Source organism: Gossypium arboreum, chromosome 5 (assembly GCF_025698485.1).
Source record: "Gossypium arboreum isolate Shixiya-1 chromosome 5, ASM2569848v2, whole genome shotgun sequence".
NCBI classification, from domain to species: Eukaryota; Viridiplantae; Streptophyta; class Magnoliopsida; order Malvales; family Malvaceae; genus Gossypium; species Gossypium arboreum.
The window spans coordinates 50625796-50637652 of NC_069074.1; positions in this window are offsets into that span (position 1 = coordinate 50625796).

An 11857-nucleotide genomic window follows, 5' to 3' on the forward strand; every position below is an offset into this window, starting at 1 on the left:
CATATTCGAAAAGTAGTATAGCCTATACATGGAATAGGTTTCTAATTCAACTTTTAAAAGTACCGAAAGCAGTCAATAGTGTGATAGACTTTGCTGATGATCCTTGAGCCTGCAACTAGTCTCCAAAATCTATAAATAGAAGTAAAAACACACACACAGAGTAAGTTATCTTAGCTTAGTAAGTAATAAGCAAATATTAACTCAATAAAAATAATAATTTAATAAGACATAACCAAACCATACTTGTAAATTTAAATATCCACATATAACTAAACATGAATTAAGTTTTGTCCAAACATGCATTCGTTCTTTATCCAAAATCATCTTTCATACTCAATATCAATAAAAATTTCACGTGACCGAATACATACTATCATAATACATTTATACAATTCACATTTCCTTAGTAATAATTTCACATTCATTTACCATATAGACAAATGCACATATAAACTTTGGCATAAGTATGAAATTCACATTTCCATATCATACATATATATATACCATTAAACCGAATATGACCAATCATATACTTAAACATATGGTTTCATTCACTTCATCCAGAGCTCAATTCTTAATTCAAATATTATCTCAATGGCATTGATAATTTATTAAGGCATAACCAAGCCATAGTTATGAAATTTAATTACCAAATATTTATCTATACATAAATTATAACATTTCCAAACACACATTGATTCATTAACATGTTTAATATCACATAGACTTTATTTTTCCGAATATAAATACTTCCCTATAAACACGTTCAAGGTTCCCATTTCAAATACCTACTAATCGAATGCACATAAATCCTTTAGTATCACTATGAATTTCACATTTCAATTTATTCCTCATGTAACATTAGACCGAATATAAGCTCAAAAATCAAACATTAATATCACATACTTATACATTAATCTACATATAGATTTTCATATACACAATCACTACCATTAACGTCATTTTTAACTTGTATCACATATCAAATAATCAACTTACCTTATTTCCGAAAAGGTAATAAATTGTCACATACCTGTTCACTTTAACTTGTTTCCATATTCATTCGTAACTTATCCTTGCCCATTGAACCATTCAGAATTAAAAAGGATACTCAGATTATAACACATATCGTACAATGCCAATGTCCCAGACGTGTTCTTACATGAAATCACATGTCGATACCACTTTCCTAGATAGGGTCTTACAAGCATCACAATTACGATGTTGATGTCCCAAACATGGTCTTACTCGAAATCACATATCGGTGCCAATGTCCCAGACGTGGTCTTACATGAGAACACATATCGGAAATCCTATGTCATGACATATGTATCTTAGCTATTCCTAAGGGGCTTTTCAGACATTGAATCTTGGTCGAATCGAATCGTAAACATAGTTCCCAAGTGTACACATATTTGGCTATCATTTATACATTCTCCAATATATCAATTTAGAACATGTAACTTATTTTTATTAAAAAAAATAACTATGTTTATTTGCTTATAAACTTACCTCGGACAATGGTCATCGGAATGGGACGATTAATCGACGATTTTAGTTTTCCTCCGATCCAAATCCGATTTCTTTGGTTCTTGATCTTGATTGAGCTTAGCAATGGCCGAACATGAGAAAACCTTTTTCATTCTCTTTTATTTTGACATTCGATGGTGAAGAAATAAAAGACAAATGGTTGTTTAATTTTATTATAACATATATTATTATAATAACATTTTATTATTTATTTACTAATAAAACCTTAATGATTTAATATAACAACTTAATAATGCATGCCATTACCGTCCATTCATTTATTCAATATTATAATTGCAACATAAACACTTCAAATTATAAAGACACATTCAATTTGGTCCTTACACATTAAACCATCAAATTTTCATTTTACGCGATTAAGTCCTTTTATTACATCGGGCACTCTAACAACCAAATTAAATCACGAAAATTTCACACATATAAATTCACACCTAATAAACACTAAAAATAATTTTTAAATATTTTTTTGACTCGAATTTGTGGTCCCAAAACTACCATTCCGAATAGGGTCTAAATCGGGCTGTTATAGCACGGTCTAAGCAAACGGGTGTGTGACTTGGCCGTGTGACCCTAATTGTATGATGATGTCATAATCAGAGAGTTACACGGGCTGAGGACACAAGTGTGTCCCAACCCACACTGGCGTGTGTAACCACACGGCCTACCCACATGGTGGGGTGACTCTCCAAAGTAGGAAATTCTTTTAAGTTATCCTAAAATTTCTAAAGTCCTCGACTTAGTCCCGAACCACCTTCAATGTATATTTTGGGCCTCGTAGGCCATTATAAGGGACGATTTGTACGAAATTGAAAAGTTTTAAAATTGAACAAAATTTTATGGCCCGTTTATGCGTAAATGCTTATGTTTTAGTCCAGTAATGCCTCGAACCCTGTCCCGATGTTGAATACGGGTAAGGGGTGTTACATATAATGCCACATCTCAATCAAAAAACATAGGTATAGAATCTAGCTAATCTAAACCATCATCAACCCATTTCACCATTCAAAATAAGCATACCAAAATGACCATTTTCACATAGTTTTTAACATGTACAAGCCAACTATACCATATATGTATATATCCATTTACAAAAGTAACCAAAACACAAAAAAAGTATAAATGACATTAAACGCTATACATGTGTAGCATTCCTTACCCGAGACTGTTACCGGAGTCGAGCACAAGGTGTTACCAGACTTATCTTACTTGTTCGCGGCATAAAAAAATTTACTTTTAAAAAAATTAATTCGCTCACATTCATCCAATAAATCCATAAAAAAGGCCCTCAAGGCCTTAAAACGTGCAATTGGAACAGTTTGGGACCAAACTATGAACATTAAAAATTTTCCGATTACTTACACAAATCAAAATAATATATTTCACTATTCATAATAAAATTGTACATCGGCGTAACAGTTACTAAATTAATTATAACTCGAGTTAAGAAACTCAAAATTTAAATCTGTAAATTTTCCTTGAAACTAGACTTATATAGCTTCTTACCATAATTTTTTCAGAATTTTTGGTTTGGCCCATTAGTACAGTTTATTCATTAAATTTTCCTCTATTTTGCAGTTCAGTGGACCTGACCTCTCTTCACTAAAAATTGATTATCACATTATACAGAAATCGGATAATGTTTCCGTTTGTTTCTAATGAAAATATACTTACTAAGGAATCTATAAATATAAAATTTTACTTATAATTATTTTTGTAAACTTTCTAGTTATTTTCAAAAGTTGGAACAGGGGATCACAAAGTCTCTCTAAATTAGTCTTACAGAAATGTAAATATCTCAGAATATAGACTTCCTTTGCTTGCTCTGTTTTTTTCCTATGAAAATAGACTCAATAATATTTAATTCTATATCTCATTCACAATTTAATTCCATTTTTAAAATTTTTAGTGATTTTTTAAATCCACATCACTACTGCTGTTTCCTAACTGTTCCATGGCCAACTCTTACTCTTTCATAGTTTCTTTGCATCTAACCTCACTTAGGCATACATAATACCAAAACATGTTCTTATTTAGCTATATCATAAGCTAATCATTACCAAGTATTCACATGTCATTCTTTAATCATATTATAAGGACATACACACAAAATAGCCAAGTCCTTATACATGCCATAACTTAAAGTATTTCTAGACACAAAATATCGAGTAACTCGTTGATAGTGTGAGGTGATCTCTGACGTCCTTACGATATTCCGAGTTGGCTTTGTGATACTATAAAAAATATAGAAAATAGCAAGTTTGCATGTAAATAAATAACAACATTCTAAATGAATTATCAAGACAACCTGAACCTTTCGAACATGGACTTATCTTACCTTCTCTTTGGTACACTCTTTGAACTTTCCGTTGAACCATTTGGAATACTAAGGATACACAGGTACCCTTCCTTTTTGTACTTACCATTGCCATGTCTTAACATGGTCTTACATGGTATCCTTGCCTTATGAACTCACCATTACCATTGTAACATCCCGAAATAGGGCCTAAACGGAATAGTGGTTACGAAACCACAAATTTGAGGTAGAAAAATTTATTTTATTATTATTTTGAGGTTCATGATATGATTGTGTGATTGTGTGAGAATTTCGTGATGAAATTCTATGCATAAAGTGCTTAAGTTGAGATTAGGGACTAAATCGAATAATTTGCAAAACTTGCATTCTAGAAGTTTTTAGTATGAAATTGCTTTGGAATATTAATTAGGAGGGTTTAAATAACAATTTGACAAATTTCTAAGTTCATGGACAAAATAGGACATGGATGGAATTTTTGAAAGTTTAATAAGGAAGGGCATTTTGGTCATTTGGATATTAAATGAAATAAAAAGGGAAAAATAACACAAAATTCATCATCTTCTTCATTAGCACGAAATTTCAAGGGTTCTCCATAGCTAGGGTTTGTTTCAAGCTTTCAAGCTCCATAGTTAGTGATTCCAAGCCCCGTTTAAAATGTTCTTTACGTTTTCGGAGTCCCAGTAGCTCGATAAAGCTTATGCTAGCAATAATTTAAGTTAGGGTTCATATTTGGAAAAATACCCATAGGTGAAAAGTGTTTATTTTGATGTTTTATGATGGAATATGAGGTTTTAAATTATGTTGGACAACTTGTGCTACTCAGTTTTAAGTGAAAACGAGTAAAAAGGCTTAATCGGTAAAAATACTTAATAGTCATTAGTACATGTTAGAGTGTGAATTTGATGTTGTCATAGAAGGGAAAAATGATCAGCATGTCATAAAACATAAGAAAATAGGATGAAGTTTAAATTACGAGCCTTGGGGAAAAAGTGCAAATATGTGAAAGTTTAGGGGCAAAAATGTAATTTTTCCAAAGTTTGGGTCAAGGAATGTTTTGATAAATGTGAATATTAAATAAGTTAAATTTGCTATTATAGATCAAGAAGAGCGAAATTCGGAGTAGATCGGGAAAAGAAAAGTAAAGGACTAAATTGTAAAGTTTAGTCACATTTTGTATCGAGGTAAGTTTACAGTAAATAAATGCAATATTCTTTTATTTTACATTATTATTGTCAATTTCTAGCATTTATATACTTATTTTCTTTGAATATTTAAAGTCGAATTAAAGGCGAAGTGACAGAGAAAAAGCATTAGGAAGCCCGCTTTTAACCTTAGGAATGTTAGGATATTGGGGTTGACAGGACAGGATAGGATAGAAATGAGCCATGTAAGTCCATATCAGTTATATGGCTTTGGAGACAGGAATGAGCCATGTAAGCCCATATTAGATATATATATGGCATTGGAGACAGAATAATTCATGTAAGTCCATGTCGAAGACATGGCATTAGGTGATATTGATAGACGAGAACGACCTAGTATCCTTAGTATTACGAGTGGTTCAATGGGTCATTGTACACGTTAAATTACAGTGAATTATCAGCAAAAGGAAGGTAGATTATATTTATGAATAGTGAAAGGTCGGTAAGAAAGAATGTAAGTGAGTAAAGAAAAAGGTAGAAAATGAGAAGTAAAGAAAGTTTATGAGGCTAGGTGACATTATGTATAATTATTCATTATGTTGAATGTTGTAATTTATTTGCTTGTAAGCTTACTAAGCCTAGTGTTTACTCTCTTTATTTTCTTTTCCTTATAGTTTTATCAAGCCACTCGGGGATCGAAGGAAACGCGTCGGAGACCCGATCACACTATCGAAGAAATCACATTGGTATAGTTAGACGTTTGTTTTGTGTATGGCATGTATAGGAACTTGGTTTCTTTTGATATGATATGATCAATGAATGATGTGTAAATACTTGCTAGTGATTAGCTAATAGAGTGGCTGATGATATACATGTTTAATAGTATGTATGATTAAGTAGTAACTATCACATGAAAACTAAGAAAAATGTGAAAGTAACTTAAAAATAGATTCAAGTATCAGAAATAACGGGATTTTGAAAAATCACAAGAAATTGTAGAGACATGGGTTGATGGTGAATAATACATGAAATTAAAGCTCGTTGTGTCTGTTTTCATATGGAATAAGCAAAAAAGGTAAAGCTTTTGTATTTTATAGGGTATCTGAGTTTTGGTGAAATAGGGCCAGAGCGATTTCTGGATCCCCTGTTCTAAATTTAGAAATTCACCATAAATTTTTAAAAAATAATTAGGTGGTGTAATTTAGATGGATAGAATCCATATTGAACCTAGTTTTAATATAAACAAACGGTATAGTTATATGAGTTTTTTTCAGAGAGAAAAGTGGTTCGTAGTAAGTAGAGGCCAGTGCAGTCGAATTCTGAAACAGGGGTAACTTTAACTAATAAACTATAATAATTGGATAAATAAAAAATTCTAGAAAGAAAATTAGTAGATAGATATATGAGTCTAGTTTTAGGAAAAATTTACGGATCTTAATTTCGAGTTTTGAAACTCGAGAAATGAATTTTTAAGCAACCATGATGCAGAAAAACAGTTTATTCCGAAAATTAAAATAAGTGGTTTAGAGTTGTTTAAAAGGTAAGATAAGTTTAGTAACACCTCAAGCTTGACTCCTGTGACGGTTTCGGGCATGGGGGTGTTACAACTATGCCTTAGCATGGTCTTACATGGGATCATTACCTTATAGTAGTTTATCAATGCCATGTCTTGAAATGGTCTTATATGATTTCCTTGCCTTCTATAACTTACCAATGCCATGCCTTGGCATGGTCTTACTTGTATCCTTAAACCCTAAAGTCATGACATTTGTATCCTACACATTCTTAATGTTCAACCAGGACTTTTACGTATCATTTCTTCGTCAATTCTTGCTTGAATCATCAAGGAATAAATTTACAAAATAAGTATATAGATGCTGAAAAATAACATCATTAATTATAAATAATAAAACATTGCATTTATTTACCGCAAACTTACCTCGATACGAAATATGATCAAATATTTTGATTTAGTCTTCAACCATTTTCTTTCCTCGGTCTAACCCCAAATTTCATTCTTCTTGATCTATAATAGCAAATTTAACTTATTTAATATTCACATTTATCAAAACAGTTCTTAACTCTGACTTTAGAAAAATTATAATTTTGCCCCTAAATTTTTGCATATTTACACTTTTTCCCCAAGGCTCAGAAATGAAACTTTATCCCTAATTCTTATGTTTTATGACATGCTGATCATTTATTTACCTACGGAAACATCAAATTCCCACTCTAACATGTACTTATGACCATTAGGTATTTTTAATGATTATGTCGTTTTACTCATTTTTGCTTAAAATCGCTTAGCTCAAGTCGTTTAACATTGTAACACCCCTTACCCGTACCCGAGGCCGGGATAGGGTACGAGGCGTTACCAAACAAACATACAAACATTAAACTAAAATACGGGCCATAAAATTTCATTCATATTTCAAAACGTTGATTCACTTACACATAGTCCCTTATTTGAGTCTACGAAGCCCAAAACATACTTTAGAAAGGGTTCGGGACTAAACCCAGAACTTATGAAAATCTTGGAAATTTCATGCTTTAAGGCTCCACACGCCCGTGTCCCAACCATTCACTTAACTTATATGTACAAATTCCATCTCAAAATTAAGAGTTGCAACTACAATTAGGTTTCAACAATGCCCATCAATGACCGAATGCTTAAGCACAACTATACTAAAATTTATCCAACATCGTTTTAATTTGCCCTTCACTATTTTTTTTTTCTAATCATCAAATACAAAGTGATTTACATATATATATTAAACCAACCTTGCTAGCACACAATATTCCTTAACCGAATGTCATAAACCCAAGCCACACACTTTGTTCATTAAGACCCTTCAATGACCACATTCGTACCCCCTTATGAACAAACCAATTTCAACCTTCAAGAAAAAGTATATGTACCAAGAGCTTCAAACTACTTGGCGAATATCAAACCTCCAAACAACCAAACTTAATCCATGGAATGAGTAGAACTTGAACTAATCACCTTATTTATACCTAAATTTCCAAGAATTTCAAAGTGCTTACCTCTTCTTAAGCATCATCCAAGCCGAATCATGAACAAAAGAATTCCTTTCTTCTTCCTCCCTCAAGTCACTAAGCAATGGAGAAGAAAGATGAGAATTCCTTCATTTTTTCATTTTACCTTCTTTACTAACAATATTTTATCTCCAATAACCCAATTTCTTATTATAATATCTAATTAACATATATATTGCCCATCAACAATCCATCTTGGCCGCCACTACCAAGGAATTGGGGAATTTGACATGCAAGTCCACCCTTGTGTCATCATGCATTAACAAGCCATTTAAAATTAGCCTATCATATTTCACCATGTCTCATATTGATCCCTATTTAATAATTTCTCATGCAATTGGCAAAATTAGAGAATGAAACTTCCACATACTCATGTACACACATAATAAGCATAGAATATAGCAATTAATTATTTTGATGACTCGATTTTGTGGTCCCGAAACCACTTTCCGACTAGGGTCACATTAGGGCTGTCACATATTTTATTTCCCTACTAGCATAGCTAATAATATATATTTCCATTTCAACATTAAATACCTATTGAACCAAATGAAATAACTTCGGTTAATCAAAAAATACTCATATAACCATTTGATTCTCTAAACACACAAATCATAACTAGAAAACATATTTATAGACATACGATACATATAATCATTCCATAGTATTAATATACATTATCAAACCATACTAATCAAAACATTCGTCTCATTTTCAAACTTATATTAAATTTCACACCGAAACATGTTACCTGAATAGTGATTGATTAAATAATGAAACACCGACCTTTTCATTGATATCTTCTTTGTATATTGTCCTTTTCAACCTTTTCATTTGGTGTCCTTTTTGGATATCGTCCTTTTCAACTTGTTATTGGCACCCAGTGCCTACAAATAAATCTTAGCAATGTTTTGCACCCAGCCCTTGTTGGATAAATCGACAATAGGTGTGCCCAGTTCTGGTCTAGTAAATTGACAATGTTTTACGCTCAGTGATAGTCGAATAAACTGATGATATTAAATTGTGCCCAGCACTAGTTGGTTAGACCAACAATTATCTGTATATATATATGTCTTGCACTTCTAAGACAAGATCAAATAATCTCTATTCCATCATATCTTAACTAAACTTCTTAAGTTTACCAATATTGCTCATCATAAATTTATTCAATTCAATATACAACTCATAAATATACATATAAATCATTTATCCGTAACTAACCATTTGGAACTATTTTCTCAATCATTCAATTACTCCAATTCACTCTCGATCATGCTTTCATGGTCTATTTCATATAGGATTATCATATATATATTAAAAAGTTTGTAAGTAATGAAAATTAAATAGTTTGACTCAAAGATATACGAACTTACTAGGGCTAAACTGTAGAAATGACAAAAGTCTAGGGACTATTCTAAAATATTCGTTTTTCCATGGTTGTCAACTTCTTTTTAATCTGTAATATAATTTTATTTCAATTATTAGCCCCAATTTCACATATACTGTTCAATTTAATATCTATGACTTCTTATTTACAACTTTATACAATTGCCCCAAATTTTTTCATTTAATTCAATTTAATCTTTAAACCCAAAACATGTAATTTAACCTTATTAACACAAGCCTTGCTAGTCGATCATCAAAGGTCTTCATAAAGCCCTTTAAACATTATAATTTGACAATAAAACCTTGAGATTTTACCATTCCAATAATTTAGTCCTTAAATATTAAAATCAATAAAAACTACTTCACAAAATAGTCCTATTTTACAACAAAGCTTAATAATATATCAAATTCTTTCACAAGCACTTCAAACTCATCCATGGTACATTCTAAAACATTTAAAAATTTCAAAAATGGAGGTACGATTTAGCTGGACCTAATTGTAAAGATTTCAAAAACATAAAAATTCAAGAAAAATTAATCAAGAAACACTTACATGCAAGCTTAAATTCAAACCAAAGCTTCCCCATGTCTTTCAATGGAGGTTCGACCAACACAAAAGAAAAATGCAGAAGAAAACACTATTCTTTACAATTTATTTGACTCAATTTTACAGTAATTAGAAGTTTGCCATTATTTCATATTTTAATTTTGTTCTTTAATCAATTTTTCATCCACCTACTATCCACTGCATATGAAAATGGTTTAATTGCCATAATAAACTATCCTAAATTATTTAAATATCCTTGGCACTAAAACGCTAAAAATAATTGGCTTTTACACTATTTTACGATTTAGTCCTTATTCTTTAATTAATTATTTATACATTACAAAATTTTAACCAAATTTTAATACACATATATAATCACTCTGTAAATATTTAAAAAATATTTACAACTCAGTTTATAAAACAAGGTCCCGATGCCTTTTTTTTTTAAACACTTGACTTTAGAGATAACCCACTTGAACTTTAGCTAATTATTCATTTAACTAAAATTATCAATTCAAAATTACTATAATACTGTAACGCCCCAAAAATTCTAAGTATTTATTTTTTTTTTGTATGGTTGTGTTACATAAGTTTGTATTTGCTTCAGTGGTTAAGTGTCTTGGGAAGAGTCTGAGAAGTCTTGGGTTCAAGCCTTGGCTTGTGCAAAGTTTCAGGGATACATTGAGAGTTGGTGCCGAATTTGAATTCTGGGCACTCAAGAATTCGGCTTTGATTGGGTTGCTCCCCATTACGGTTTCTGTCAGCATTTTTGGTTCTATTCGCTTCTAGGGGTCGATTATTGCTAAGAATCATTAGGGTTTCTTTCGTTTCTTTTGGTTGTTGTTCATTCCAAGTTTGCTCTTCCCTAGAGTTCTCTTGCTGACTGATTGTTTCTTCTTCTCCCTCTCTCAATGGATTCTTAACAATCACCCTTTCCCTTTGTGCTTTGGCCGAATACTTCTTTTCTTCCCCTCTCTTGTCTTTCAATTTTTGGGCAAATCCCTTTTCTCATCTTGCTTGCTTTCCTGCCGATTTTCCCTTCTCTATCTCTTCCTCTTTTCCTCTACCAGACTGTGCATCTTCTTGCACGTTTTGTTGGCCGAATATTGATAGGTAAGTTTCTACTTTACTTCTATCCCATTTCGGCTTTTCACTTTTCTGAGCACCATTTCTCTTCTTTTCCTCTTCTTGCCATTACCCTTCAATTTACTTTTTTAGTTCAATCTCCCTATTCGGTTCTTGGTTCAGTGTATCACCGAATTACACTCTTTTGTTAAGTGTTTTAGGTATTTGTTGTAACGAATCATAAGTTACTGAATGAAGGTGTTGTTGAGCAGTAAGTGCAGTTCAGTCGAGATTGCATTATAATCCAAGTATAGGTTTAATGAAAAGGTTGTGACTCTTGTGTAGGTGGAGATCAAGGTTGATTGGTGCGTCTCCTAAGAACCAAGGGTGCGATTTCGATTGATTTTCGGTAATGAGGTGGTTATTGTGATCGATTTGGAACTCTGTTAGGTTCCATTTGATTTATGAGTTAGGTAACTGATTAATGGCATTTTGATTAAATTTAGATATAAGAGTATTCGAAGTGTGGTTAACTTCAAATCACATCAGGTGTGTACAAATACAACTTCGACTATAGAAAATGGCAAATCCAGAATGAGTGAGCGTTGACGCCATACGGGCGTGCTTGTGGCCATGTGGGCAGAAAATGTGGTTAACCATGAGCAATATCATGGGATGAGACCGTATTGGGCCATATTGGGCCAACATTGGGCTGAATTAGACTATGTGGGCCCCATGAGCATGTGGGTCGCACACGGGTGAACCACACGGATGTGTGGAAATCATTGAGCCAGG